The sequence below is a fragment of the Prionailurus bengalensis genome, chromosome X (genome assembly GCF_016509475.1).
Source record: "Prionailurus bengalensis isolate Pbe53 chromosome X, Fcat_Pben_1.1_paternal_pri, whole genome shotgun sequence".
Taxonomy (NCBI): domain Eukaryota; kingdom Metazoa; phylum Chordata; class Mammalia; order Carnivora; family Felidae; genus Prionailurus; species Prionailurus bengalensis.
The window spans coordinates 48196414-48211790 of NC_057361.1; the positions used below are offsets into that span (position 1 = coordinate 48196414).

General features: G+C 37.9%; 1 pseudogene; it reads left to right on the forward strand.

Annotated features, from left to right (window-relative positions):
- LOC122477064 overlaps window positions 1–10755 on the forward strand; it is a 127286-nt pseudogene extending 116531 nt beyond the window's left edge.
- The last annotated feature ends 4622 nt before the right edge of the window (window positions 10756–15377 follow it).

Genomic DNA, 15377 nt, shown 5'->3' on the forward strand with positions numbered 1-15377 from the left:
GTCCAGGCTGCAGAGTGGCAGAAACATCTCCAGGGGCCCACAGGGACAACTTGGCAGGTCATAGGTGCATGCTTGCAAACTGAAAGAAATAAAAGAGGCCACATAAGCACAGAGGGCAGGCATCCCCTTCCACGGAGAGACAAAAAGAAGAAAAAGAGAGGCTGTGGAAGTGTAGGATTGTATTTGGAAAAAAGAAAAACCATGGACCAGGGATAGGAAAAAATGGAGAAAGTTCCAATTTATTTATTTTTATTTATTTTTATTTTTTTTTTCATTTTTGGGAGAGAAAGACAGAGCATGAGTGGCAGAGGGGCAGAGACAGGGAGACACAGAATCTGAAGCGGGCTCCAGGTTGTCTGAGCTGTCAGTGAAGAGCCTGATGTGGGGCTTCAACTCACAAACCGTGAGATGATGACCTGAGCCGAAGTTGGATGCTTAACTGATTGAGCCACCCAGGTACCCCGGAAAGTTCCAATTTCTGAGAGTCTCTGGATTGACAGCCCTGTTTGCACTCCTGGGGATTAGGGGAGCCAGCCCCGGGTCAGTAACTACCTCGGAGGTACAGTCCATAGTGGGAGAAAGCAATCCCCTCTCCTGAGTGCTGTGGGAAGAAGGTATATAGCTGTTCCAAGGACAAAGGGCCCTGCCTGCACTTGCCAGCCAGAGGCCCTTTATCAGCAGGATGGAGCGGCACGTTCTCAGAACTGGGGCATGTGGAGTGGGATCCTTTAAGACATCGGGGCTTGAATCCCTGCAAAGTGCCAGGGAGGTGCAGGAGTGGGTGGAGTAGGGCAAACTGTGCCCGTGCAGCATTGTAAGGAGCAAGAGGTCCTTTGTCAGCAAGGTGGAGTGGCTCTACCGTGGAAGCAGGGTGTGCAGAGCAGGATCCTTTAAGATTTTGGGGTTTGAATCCAAGCCAAGAGCCTGGGAGGCATGGGAAACTGTGGAGCAGGAAAACAACAAAACAAAACAAAACAAAACAAAACAAAACAAAACAAAAAAACAGCCTAATCGTGCCCACGCAGCACCGTGAAAACAGCTTGAACAGAGTGGTTTGGGACACCAAGTCCGGGGAGGAGAGACTGAGGTGTCACCATTTTTCTCCCTATCATCAATAAGGTGGAGCTTCAGGGAATAGACAAGGAGCCACAGTGGAAGTGGGGCCCGCCTACACCAAACCACGCCCATCCACACCTGGTAACCATGTATATACCAGAGCAAGACTGACACTGACCAACCAGATAGCCCCTCTTCCAGACCAGTGCAGTCACTGGTTCCAAGGCACCCAGGGGTTTTGCATTTTCTGACTTAATTCTTGGTCAATTCTTATTTTATACACACACACACACACACACACACACTTCCTTTTCTTCCTCTTATTTCTTACCTTTTCTAGTCTAGTTATTCTGGTTTTGGTTTGTTAAAGCAGACATTTAATCTATTCTCTTTACACGTGTTCTGTATCTCCTTCTTTAATTTCCTCTCTCTCTGGATTAAGCCATATAGTTTCTCAATTTTCTTTTCTTTTCTTTTTCCCCACCTCTGTCATTTCTGTCTTTCTATGGGAGAAGGTTTCTTCCACCACGACCACCCCCCTCTTTTTAAAAACTATTTTTTCAGGGTTATTTTAATGAGCAAATCAAAGCACACATAGTGGAAGGTCCAAATCACCATTATGAGTAGAGAGATAAAGCAACCAGTCACAACAACAGAGAATGTGAAACACACTTCAAACACACCTACTGAAGGGCCAGGCCCTGGAGTGTGTGACCTCTCTTTAATATAGTAGTGCTCACAGGTGCAAGACACATAACAAACTTTTTAAAACACACAAGGGACAGAAAACTAGACAAAATGATGAAATGGAAGAATTCTCCTCAAAAGAAATTCCAGGAAGAAATGACAGCTAAAGCATTGCTCAAAACGGATATAAACAATATACCTGATCAAGAATTTAGAATAATAGTCATAAGATTAATTGCTAGGCTTGTAAAAAGCATAAAAGACAGCAGAGAATCTACTGCTACAGAGATCAAGGAACTAAAAAATAGTCATAACGAATTAAGAAATGTTGTAAATAAGGTGCAAAATAAATTGGATGTGGTGACAGCGAAGATGGAAGTGGCAGAGTGGAGAATAAGTGAAACAGATATAAGTGAAATAGAGAATAAGTGAAATAAATTATGGAAAATGATGAACCTGAGAAAAACAGAGATAAAAACATATAAGAACACTAGGGCAGAATAGAGAAATAAGTGATTCAATGAACCATAATAATATCTGTATCATAGGAATTCCAGAAGAAGAGAAAGAGAAAGGGGAAGAAGTTTTACTTGAACAAATAGCTGAGAACTTCCCCAATCTGGGAAAGGAAGTGGACATCCAAATCCAGAAGGCATAGAGAACTCCATTCACACATAATAAGAATAGGTCTTTTCCATGACATATTATAGTGAAACTAGCAAAATACAAAGATAAAGAGAGAATTCTGAAAGCAGCCGTGGACAAATGGGCCTTTACATACAAGGATAGACACATAAGTGTAGTAGCATACCTGTCCACTGAACCTTGGCAGGCCAGAAGGGAGTGGCAGGAAATATTCAATGGGATGAATAGGAAAAATATGCAGCCAAGAATCCTTTATCCAGCAAGGCTGTTATTCAGAATAGAAGGAGAGATAGTCTTTCCCAAACAAAAATGGAAGGAGTTCATGACCACTAAACAAGCCCTACAAGAGGTCCTAAGAGGGACTCTGAGTGGAATGCTGCAAAGACTACAAAGATCCAGAGACATAATCACAAGCATGAAACATAGAGATAACACAATGACATTAAATCTTTCAATAATAACACTGAATGTAAATGGACTAAATGCTCTAATCAAAAGACACAGGGAATCAGAATGGATTAAGAAACAAGATTCATCTATATGCTGTCTACAAAAGACCCATTTGAGACCTGAGAACACCTTCAGACTTAATGTGAGGGGATGGAGAACCATCCATCATGCTACTGAAAGTAAAAAAAAATAGCTGGAGTAGCCATACTTATATCAGAAAAATGAGATTTTAAACTAAAGGCTATAATAAGAGACAAAGAAGGACATTATATCATAATTATGAGGTATTTCCATAAAGAAGAGCTAACAATTATAAATGTTTATGCACCAAAATTTAGAGCACCCAAATATATAAATCAGTTAATCACACATAAGCAATCTTATTCATAATAATACAGTAATTGCAGGGGACTTTAATACTACACTAACAGCAATGGACAGATCATCCTGGCAGAAAATCAATAAAGAAACAATGGCCCTGAGTGATAGACTGGACCAGATGGATTTGAGAGATATATGCAGAAATTTTCATCCAAAAGAAGCAGAATACACATTTTTCACTAGTGCACATGGAAGATTCTCCAAGATAGATCACATACTGGGTCACAAAACAGCCCTCAATAAATATAAGAGAATTAAGATCATACCATGCATATTTTCAGATCACAATGCTATGAAACTTGAAATCAACCATAAGAAACAGTTTGGAAAACCTCCAAATGCATGGATGTTAAAGAACATCCTACTAAAGAATGAATGGGTCAACCAGTAAATTACAGAAGAAATTAAAAAGTATATGGAAGCAAATGAAAATGAAAAAAACGACAGTCCAAATGCTTTGGGACTCAGCAAAGGCAGTCCTAAGAGGAAAATACTTTGCAATCCAGGCCTATCTCAAGACACAAGAAAAATCCCAAACACAATATCTAACAGCACATCAAAAGGAACTAGCAGCAGAACAGCAAAGACACCCCAAAACCAGCAGAAAAAGAGAAATAATAAAAATCAGTGCAGAAATAAACAATATAGAATCCAAAAAGCAGTAGAAAAAAATCAATGAATCTAAGGGCTGGTGTTTTGAAAAAATAAACAAAATTGATAAAGCCAGACTTCACAAAAAGAAAGAGGGCCCAAATAGATAACATCATGAATAAAAAAGGAAATATCACAATCAACTTCACAGAAATAAAAATGATTACCAGGGAATACAATGAAAAATTATATGCCAACAATTAGACAGCCTGGAAGAAACGGATAAATTACTAGACACCCTCAAATTACCAAAATTCAAACGGGAAGAAATAGAAAATTCGAACAGATCCATAACTAGTGAAAAAATTGGATCCGTTATCAAAAACCTCCCAACAAATGAGAGTCATGGGCCAGATGGCTTCCCAGGGGAAATCTATCAAATATTTAAAGCATAGTTAATACCTATCTTTCTCAAGCTGTTCCAAAAAATAGAAGTGGAAAGAAAGTTTCCCGAATCATTCTATGAAGCCAGCAATACCTTGATTCCCAAACTAGACAAAGACCCCACTAAAAAAGTACAACTACAGGCCAATATCCCTGATGAACAGAGAAGCAAAATTCCCAACAAGATAATAGCAAATCGAATTCAATAGCACATGAAAAGAATTATTCACCATGATCAAGTGGGATTCATTCTTGGGCTACAGGGCTGGTTCAATATTTGCGAATCAATCAATGTGATACATCACATTAATAAAAGAAAGGATAAGAACCATATGATCCTGTCAATCGATGCAGAAAAGGCATTTGACAAAATACAACATCCTTTCTTAATAAAAACCCTTGAGAAATTTGGGATAGAAGGAACATACTTAAACATCATAAAAGCCATATATGAAAAGCCCACAGCTGATATCATCCTCAATGAGGAAAAACTGAGAGCTTTCCCCCTGAGATCAGGAACACGACAGGGATGTCCACTCTCACCACTATTGTTTAACATAGTGTTGGAAGTCCTAGCATCAGCAATCAGACAACAAAATGAAATAAAATGCATCAAATTTGGCAAGGAAGAAGCCAAACTTTCACTTTTTACAGATGACATGATATTCTATATGGAAAACCAGAAAGATTCCACCAAAAAGCTGCTAGAACTGAAACATGAATTCAGCAAAGTCTCAGAATACAAAATCAATATACAGAAATCCGTTGCATTTCTATACACCAATAATGAAGCAACAGAAAGAGAAGTCAAGAAACTGATCCCATTTATAATTGTACCAAGAACCACACAATACCTAGGAATAAACGTAACCAAAGATGAAAAAGACCTATATGCTGAAAACTATGGAAAACTTATGAAGTAAATTGAAGAAGACACAAAGAAATGGAAATACATTCCATGCTCATGGATTCGAAGAACAAATGTTGTTAAAATGTCAACACTACCCAAAGCTATCTACACATTCAATGCAATCACAATCAAAATTGCACTGGCATTCTTCTCAAAGTTAGAACAAAAAATCCTAAAATTTGTGTGGAACCACAAAATACCCCAAATAGCCAAAGTAATATTGAAGAAGAAGACCAAAGCAGGAGGCATCACAATACCAGACTTTAGCCTCTACTACAAAGCTGTAATCATGAAGACAGTATGGTGTTGGCACAAAAACAGACACATAGACTAATGGAATAGAATGGAGAACCCAGAATTGAACCCACAAACGTATGGCCAGCTAATCTTTGACAAAGCAGGAAAGAGTATCCAATGGAAAAAGACAGTCTCTTTAGCAAATGGTGCTGTGCTGGGAAAACTGGACAGCAACATGTAGAAGAATGAAACTAGACCACTAGACCACTTTCTTACACCATACACAAAAATAAACTCAAAATGGATGAAAGACCTAAATGTGAAACAAGAAACCATAAAAACCCTAGAGGTGAAAATAGGCAACAACCTCTTTGACCTCAGCCACAGCAATTTTCTGCTTGACACATATCCAAATGGGAGAGGAAATAAAAGCAAAAATGAACTATTGGGATCTCATCAATGTAAAATGCTTCTGCACTGCAAAGGAAACAATCAACAAAACTAAAAGGCAACCGACGGAATGGGAAAAGAGAGTTGCAAATGACATATCGGGTAAAAGCTAATTATCTAAAATCTATAAAGAACTCACCAAACTTCACACCCCCAAAACAAATAATCCAGTGAAGAAATGGGCAGAAAACATGAATAGACACTTTTCCAAAGAAGACATACAGATGGCCAACAGACACATGAAAAGATGCTCAATGTCACTCCTCATCAGGAAAATACACATCAAAACCACACTGAGATACCACCTCACACTGGTTACAGTGGCTAAAATGAACAAATCAGGATATTATACATGCTGGAGAGGATGTGGAGAAATCAGAACCCTCTTGTGCTGCTGGTGGGAATGCAAACTGGTGCAGCTGCTCTTCAAAACAATGTGGAGGTTCCTCAAAAAATTAAAAGTAGAACTACACTATGGCTCAGCAATAGCACTACTAGGAACTTATCCAAAGGATACAAAAGTGCTGATTCATAGGGGCATATGTACCCCCATGTTCATAGCAGCACTTTCAACAATAGCCAAATTATGGAAAGAGCCTAAATGTCCATGAACTGATGAATGGATAAAGAAGATGTGGTTTATATATACAATGGGATACTACTTGGGAATACGAAAGAATGAAAACCTGCCAAATGCAGCAACATGGATGGAACTGGACGGTATTATGCTAAGTGAAATAAGTCAGTCAGGGAAGGGCAGATATATGTTTTCATTTATATGTGGAACTTGAGAAACTTAACAGAAGAGCATGTGGGAAGGGAAAGGGAAAATTGTTACAAACAGAGAGGGATGGAGGCAATCCACAAGAGACTCTTAAATACAGAGAACAAAATGAGGGGAGATGGGGGTGGGGGAGAGTGGAAAATGGGTGATGGGCATTGAAGAGTGCATTTGTTGCGATGAGCACTGGATGATGTATGTAAGTGGATAAATCACGGGAATCTACACCCAAAGCCAAGAGCACACTGTATACACTATATGTTAGTCAACTTGATAATAATGTATATTAAAAAAAGGGCACTGTACAATCCTAAAGGGGATGATCCAACAAAAATTTATGGCAATTATAAATATTTAGGAATCCAACTGGAAATACCCAAATATATAAATCATTCAGTAACTAATATAAAGGAACTAATTGATAGTAATATAATAATAGTAAGAGTCTTTAACACCCCACCTACATCAATGGGAAGATCATCTAAACAGATAAATCAATGAGAACCACACTTGATGGAATGAAAAGTATGGTAGAACACGCTAAGAAAAAAATTAGTACTTAGAAGACAGAGTATGGAAAATAAGCTGAACAAAATAGTGAGAACAAAATTGTGCAAAATGAGAGTAGGCTAGGGAACTCAGTGATTCCATCAAACATAATAACATTTGTATTATAGGAGTCTCAGAAGAAGAAGACAAAGAAAGGGGGACAGAACATTTATTTCAGGAAATTATAGTTGAAAATTTCCCTACTCTGGGGAAGGAAACAGATATCCAGATCCAGGAATCAGAGAAGTACAATAAAAACTAACAAAAGCAGACTGACAACCAGACATTTTAATTAAATTGGTAACATTTGGTTATAAAGAAAAACTCTAAAAGCTGCAAGAGAAGGCCAGTAGCTTCCAAGGGAAAGCCCATGAGGATACTGGGAGATTTTTTAGCAGAATCTTTACAAGCCTGAAGAGAGTGCCTGAATAGGAAATGTCTGCAGCCAAGAATACCCTATCCAGTAAAGCTATCATTCAGAATATAAGGAGAGATAAAGAGTTACCCAGACAAGCAAAAACTGAAGGATGTCATGACCACTAAACTATGCCTGCAAGAAATATTAGAAGGGATATTTTGAGTGGAAAGGATAAATCAAAAGTGACAGTAAATGTAGGAAACACAAAAAATTAAAAATAGAACTACCCTACAACCCAGCAATTGCCCTACTAGGTATTTAACCAAAAGATACAAAAATGTTCATTTGAGGGGCATGTGCACTCCGATGTTTATAGCAGCATTATCAACAATAACCAATACTATATATATAGTATACTATATATATATATATATATAGTACATATAGTGTGTACATATATATACATATATATATACTATACTATATGCACAGATACTATATATATACATACTATACATATATAGTATACTATATATATATATATATATATATATATATATATACATACAGTGGAATACTACTCAGCAATCAAAAAGAATAAAATCTTGTTATTTGCAACAACATGGATGGAACTAGATTATTATGCTAAGCAAAATAAGTCAGGCAGAGAAAGACAAATATCAGATGATTTCACTCATATGTGGAATTTAAGAAACACAACAGATGAACATAGGGGAAGGGAAGCAAAAATAAGATAAAAAGAGTGAGGGAGGCAAACCATAAGAGACTCTTAAATACAGAGAAAAAACAGGGTTGCTGGAAAAGTGGGTAAGGGGATGGGCTAAATGGGTTATAGGCATTAAGGAAGGCACTTGTTGGAATAAGCATTTACATATATAAGTAATGAATCACTGGGTTCTACTCCTGAAACCAATACTGCACTGTATGTTAACTAGCTTGAATTTAAATAAATAAATTTCAAAAAAAAAGATGTAGGAAACATAAAATCTAAATGGAATATTTCTGTAAAAAATAATCAAGGAACTCACAAAATAAAAGGATATAAAATATAAAGACATGAGTCTAAAATGTGGGCAGGAAGGAGTAAAGAATGGGTTCAAACTTAAATAACCAAGTTAATAGAGATGGTTATATGCAGAAGAGGTTATATACTAACCTAATGGTAACCATATATAAAAACCCACTAATAAATATGCAAAGGATAAAGAGAAATAAATTCAAATATATCACTAAAGAAAATCAGCAAAACATGAAAAAGGGAAAGACAAGGAAGAATCAGAGATTTCTTCAGAAACAATCGCCAAAAAATAATAAAATGGTAATAAATACATGTCTATCAATAATTGTTCTGAATGTAAAACAAGATAAAAGCAAGACCCATCTATATGCTGTCTACAAGAAACTCATTTCAGACCTAAAGACATGCATTAAAAGTGAGGGCATGGAGATTTTTCGCAACGGGTTTGCCACTAGAACACAGGTGTCATGAAAGCCACCGCTAAACCTAAACCAAAATTGGAAAGGAAAAGACTCATACCAACATCGTCGTCATTGTACACATAGATTCAGGCAAGTCTACCACTACTGGTCATCTGATCTACAAATGTGGTGGGATCGACAAAAAAACTATCGAAAAATTTGAGAAGGAGGCTGATGAGATGGAAAGCGTTCCTTCAAGTATGCCTGGGTCTTGGATAAACTGAAAGCCAGACGTGAACGTGGTATCACCATTGATATCTCCCTGTGGAAATTCGAGACCAGCAAGTACTATGTGACCATCATTGATGCCCCAGGACACAGAGACTTTACAAAAAATATGATTACAAGCACATCTCAGGCTGACTGTGCTGTCCTGATCGTTGCTGCTGGTGTTGGTGAATTTGAAGTAGGTATCTCCAAGAATGGGCAGACCCGTGAGCATGCCCTTCTGGCTTACACACTGGGTGTAAAACAACTTATGGATTAACAAAATGGATTCCACTGAGCCACCCTACAGACAGAAGAGATACGAGGAAATCGTTAAGGAAGTCAGCACCTACATTAAGAAAATTGGCTAAAACCCCAACACAGTAGCATTTGTGCCAATTTCTGGTTGGAATAGTGACAACATGCTGGAGCCAAGTGTTAACATGCCTTGGTTCAAGGGATGGAAAGTCACCGTAAAGATGGCAATGCCAGTGGAACCACACTGCTTGAAGCTCTGGATTGCATTCTGCCATCTATTCGTCCAACTGACAAGCTCTTGCGTCTGCCCCTCCAGGATGTCTACAAAATTAGTGGTATTGGTACTGTCCCTGTGGGCTGAGTGGAGACCGGTGTTCTTAAGCCAGGCATGGAGGTCACTTTTGCTCCAGTCAATGTTATAACTGAAGTAAAGTCTGTTGAAATGCACCATGAAGCTTTGAGTGAGGCTCTACCTGGGGAGAATGTGGGCTTCAATGTCAAGAACGTATCTGTCAAAGATGTTAGTCGTGGCAATGTGGCTGGTGATGGCAAAAATGACCCACCAATGGAAGCAGCTGGCTTTACAACTCAGATGATTATCCTGAACCATCCAGGCCAAATCAGTGCTGGATAGGCACCTGTGCTGGACTGTCACACAGCTCACATCTCCTGCAAGTTCGCTGAGCTGAAGGAGAAGATTGACCGTCATTCTGGAAAAAAGCTGGAAGATAGTCCCGAGTTCTAGAAATCTGGCGATGCTGCCATCATTGATATAGTTCCTGGCAAGCCCATGTGTGTTGAGAGCTTCTCTGACTACCCTCCACTGGGGCGTTTTGCTGTTCGTGACATGAGACAGACAGTTGCTGTGGGTGTCATCAAAGCAGTGGACAAGAAGGCAGCTGGAGCTGGTAAGGTCACCAAGTCTGCCGAGAAAGCTCAGAAGGCTAAATGAATATTATCCCTAATACCTGCCACCCCAGTCTTAATCACTGGTGGAAGAACAGTCTCAGAACTGTTTGTGTGAATTGGCAGTTTAAGTTTAATAGTAAAAGACTGGTTAATGATAATGCATCGTAAAACCTTCAGAAGGAAAGGAGAATGTTTTGTGGACCATTTGGTTTTTGTGTGTGTGTGTGTGTGGCAGTTTTATTAGTTTTTAAAATCAGTACTTTTTAATGGAAACAACTTTGATCAAAAATCTGTCACAGAATTTTGAGACCCATTAAAGCAAAAGTTTAATGAGAAAAAAAAGTGAGGGCATGGAAAAATATTTATTATGCAAATGTATGTCAAAAGAAAGCTAAGGCAGCAATACTTATAACAAACTAAAGAGGTGTTTCTTAAATTCAAATTTTAGTTAATATACAATGCAATATTGGTTTCAGGAGTAGAATTGAGTGATTTATCACTTACATACAACACCCAGCGCTCATTCCAACCAGTGCCCTCCTTAATACCCATCACCCATCTAGCTCATCTGCCACCCATCAACCCCCTCCATCAACCCTCAGTTTGTTCTCTACTGTTAAGAGTCTCTTGTGTTTTGTTTCCCTCTCTTTTTTCCTCCCCCCATGTGTTTATCTGTCTTGTTTCCTAAATTCCACATATGAATGAAATCATATGGTATGTGTCTTTCTCTGACTTATTTCACTTAGTATATATATAATACATTCTAGCTCCATTCACAAACTAAGCAGACTTTAAAAGACTGTAATAAGAGACCAAAAAAGACACAATATAATCATAAAGGGTACAATCCAACAAGAATATATAACAATTATAAATATTTACTCACCCAACGTAGAAGTGATCAAATACATAAAACAGTTAATAACAAACATAAAGAAACTAATCAATAACAATACAATAATAGTAAGGGACTTTAACATTCCACTTACATCAATATAGAAATCATCTAAACAGAAAATGAACAAGGAAACAATCCATGGCTTTGAAAGACACATTAGAAAAGATGTACTTAACAGATGTATTCAGAACATTCCATCCTAAAACAGCAAATACACATTCTTTTCTTCTGTGCATGGAACATTCCCCAGAATAGATTGCATATTAGCCCACCAAAGAAGCCTCAAGAAATTCAAGAATATTGAAGTTATACCGTGACTCTCTTCTGACCACAACACTATGAAATTATAAGTCAACCACAAGAAAAAATCTAGAAAGACCACAAACACATGGAAGTTAAATAACACACTATTAAACAATGAATGGGTCAACAAAGATATATAAGAATAAATAAAATGAAATTTGAAATGAAAATAAAAACACAATGGTCCAAAACATCTGGAATGCAGTGAAAGTGGTTTTAGAAGGGAAGTATACAGTCATACAGGCTTACCTCAAGAAGCAAGAAAAATCTCAAATAAACAACTAACCTTACACCTAACAAAGCTAGAAAAGGAACAACAAATAAAATCTGAAAGCAGCAGAAGGAAGTAAATAATAAATATTAGAGCAGAAATTAATGCTATAGAAAATAAAAAAATAAACAAAACAGATCAATGAAACCAGGAGCTGGTTCTTTAAAAAATATAAAAAATAAATAAACCTCTAGCCAGACTTATGAAGAAAAAAAGAGAAAAGAGTCAAATAAATAAAGTCACAAATGTGAGAGGAGAAATAACCAACATCACAGAAATACAAAATTAGAAGACAATATTATGAAAAACTATATGCCACCAAACTGGGCAACCTGGAAGAAATGGATAAATTCTTAGAAACATATAAGTTACCAAAAATGAAAGAGGAGAAACTAGTAAATTTTAACAGACTGATAACCAACAAAGAAATTAAGTTAGTAATCAAAAAACTCCCAACAGGGAGTGGTGGCTCAGTAGGTTAAGCATCTGACTTCAGCCCAGGTCATCTCATGGTTCATGGGTTTGAGCCTTGCATCAGTCTGTGCTGACAGCTCAGAGCCTGGAGCCTGCTTCAGATTCTGCATCTCCCTCTCCTTCTGTCCCTCCCCCACTTGTGCTCTGTCTCTCTGTCTCTCAAAAATAAACATTAAAAAAATCTTCTCTAAAGATATAAAGAAATGGAAAAACATTCCGTGCTCATGGATTGGAAGAATAAATATTGTCAAAATGTCAATACTACCCAAAGCTATCTACACATTCAATGCAATCCCAATCAAAATTGCACCAGCATTCTTCTCAAAGCTAGAACAAGCAATCCTAAAATTCATATGGAAACACAAAAGGCCCCGAATAGCCAAAGTAATTTTGAAGGAGACCAAAGCAGGAGGCATCACAATCCCAGACTTTAGCCTCTACTACAAAGCTGTAATCATCAAGACAGCATGGTATTGGCACCAAAACAGACACATAGACCAATGGAATAGAATAGAAACCTCAGAACAAGACCCACAAACGTATGGCCAACTCATCTTTGACAAAGCAGGAAAGAACATCCAATGGAAAAAAGACAGTCTCTTTAACGAATGGTGCTGGGAGAACTGGACAGCAACATGCAGAAGGATGAAACTAGACCACTTTCTCACACCATTCACAAAAATAAACTCAAAATGGATAAAGGACCTAAATGTGAGACAGGAAACCATCAAAACCCTAGAGGGGAAAGCAGGAGAATACCTCTCTGACCTCAGCCGTAGCAATTTCTTGCTTGACACATCCCCAAAGGCAAGGGAATTAAAAGCAAAAATGAACTACTGGGACCTTATGAAGATAAAAAGCTTCTGCACATCAAAGGAAACAACCAACAAAACTAAAAGGCAACCAACGTAATGGGAAAAGATATTTGCAAATGACATATCGGACAAAGGGCTAGTATCCAAAATCTACAAAGAGCTCACCAAACTCCACACCCGAAAAACAAAGAACCCAGTGAAGAAATGGGCAGAAAACATGAAAAGACACTTCTCTAAAGAAGACATCCGGATGGCCAACAGGCACATGAAAGGATGCTCAACGTCGCTCCTCATTAGGGAAATACAAATCTAAACCACACTCAGATATCACCTCACGCCAGTCAGAGTGGCCAAAATGAACACATCAGGAGACTATAGATGCTGGAGAGGATGTGGAGAAACGGGAACCCTCTTGCACTGTTGGTGGGAATGCAAATTGGTGCAGCCACTCTGGAAAACAGTGTGGAGGTTCCTCAAAAAATTAAAAATAGACCTACCCTATCACCCAGCAATAGCACTGCTAGGAATTTACCCAAGGGATACAGGAGTACTGATGCATAGGGGCACTTGTACCCCAATGTTTATAGTAGCACTCTCAACAATAGCCAAATTATGGAAAGAGCCTAAATGTCCATCAAGTGATGAATGGATAAAGAAATTGTGGTTTATATACACAATCGAGTACTACGTGGCAATGAGAAAGAATGAAATATGGCCCTTTGTAGCAACATGGATGGAACTGGAGAGTGTTATGCTAAGTGAAATAAACCATACAGAGAAAGACAGATACCATATGGTTTCACTCTTGTGTGGATCCTGAGAAACTTAACAGAAACCCATGGGGGAGGGGAAGGAAAAAAAAAGAGGTTAGAGTGGAAGAGAGCCAAAGCATAAGAGACTCTTAAAAACTGAGAACAAACTGAGGGTTGATGGGGGGTGGGAGGGAGGGGAGGGTGGGTGATAGGTATTGAGGAGGGCACCTTTTGGGATGAGCACTGGGTGTTGTATGGAAACCAATTTTTCAATAAATTTCATATTTAAAAAATAATAAAAAACAAAATAAAAAACAAAAATAACATTTAAAAAAATAAAATAAAATCCAACAGCATTTTTCACTGAACTAGATCAAAGCATCCTAAAATTCATACTGAACCACAAAAGACCCTGAATAGCCAAAGTAATCTTTAAAAGGAATAGAAAATCTGGAGGCATCACAATTCCCAACCTCAAGTTATATTACAAAGCTGTAGTGATCAAAACACTATGGTACTGGCACAAAAACAGACACATAGATCAATGAAACAGAATAGAAAATCCACAAATGAACCCGCAACTATAGTCAATTAATCTTCAGCAAAGCAGGAAAGAATATCCAATGGCAAAAAGACAGTCTCTTCAACAAATGGTTGGAGGGTAACATGCAAAAAAATGAAACTGGATCACTTTCTTATATCAGATAGAAAACTAAATTCAAAATGGATTAAAGACCTGAATCTGATACCTGAAATAATAATAATCATAGAAGAGAACACAGGCAGTAACTTCTTTAACATTGACCATAGGAACATCTTAATAGATATGTCTCCTGAGGTGAGGGAAACAAAAGCAAAAACAAACTATTGGGACTACATCAAAATAAGAAGTTTCTGCACAGTGAAGGAAACAGTCAACAAAACTACCAGGCAACGTGCAGAATGGGAGAAGACACTTGCAAATGACATATCAGATAGAGGGTTAGTATCTAAACTCTACAAGGAACTTATACAACTCAACACCCTCCCCCCAAAACACCAAATAATCCAATTAAAAATTGGGTAGAAGACATGAATAGACATTTCTCTAAAAATGACATATAGATGGCCAACAGACACATAAAGAGATGCTCGTCATCACATATCATGGGTGAAATGCGAATCAACACTACAGTGGTTATCACCTCATATCTGTTAAAATGGCTAAAACCTACAACACAAGAAACAACAGGTTTTGGTGAGGATGTGGAGAAAAGGGAACACTAGTGCACTGTTGGTGGGAATGCAAACTGGTATAGCCACTGTGGAAAACTGTATGAAGGTTCCTCAAAAAGTTAAAAATAGAGCTACCTTACAATCCAACAATTGTACTAATGGGCATTTACCCAAAGAATACAAAAAAACACTAATTCAAAGGGATACATGCACCCCTATATTTATAGTAACATTTT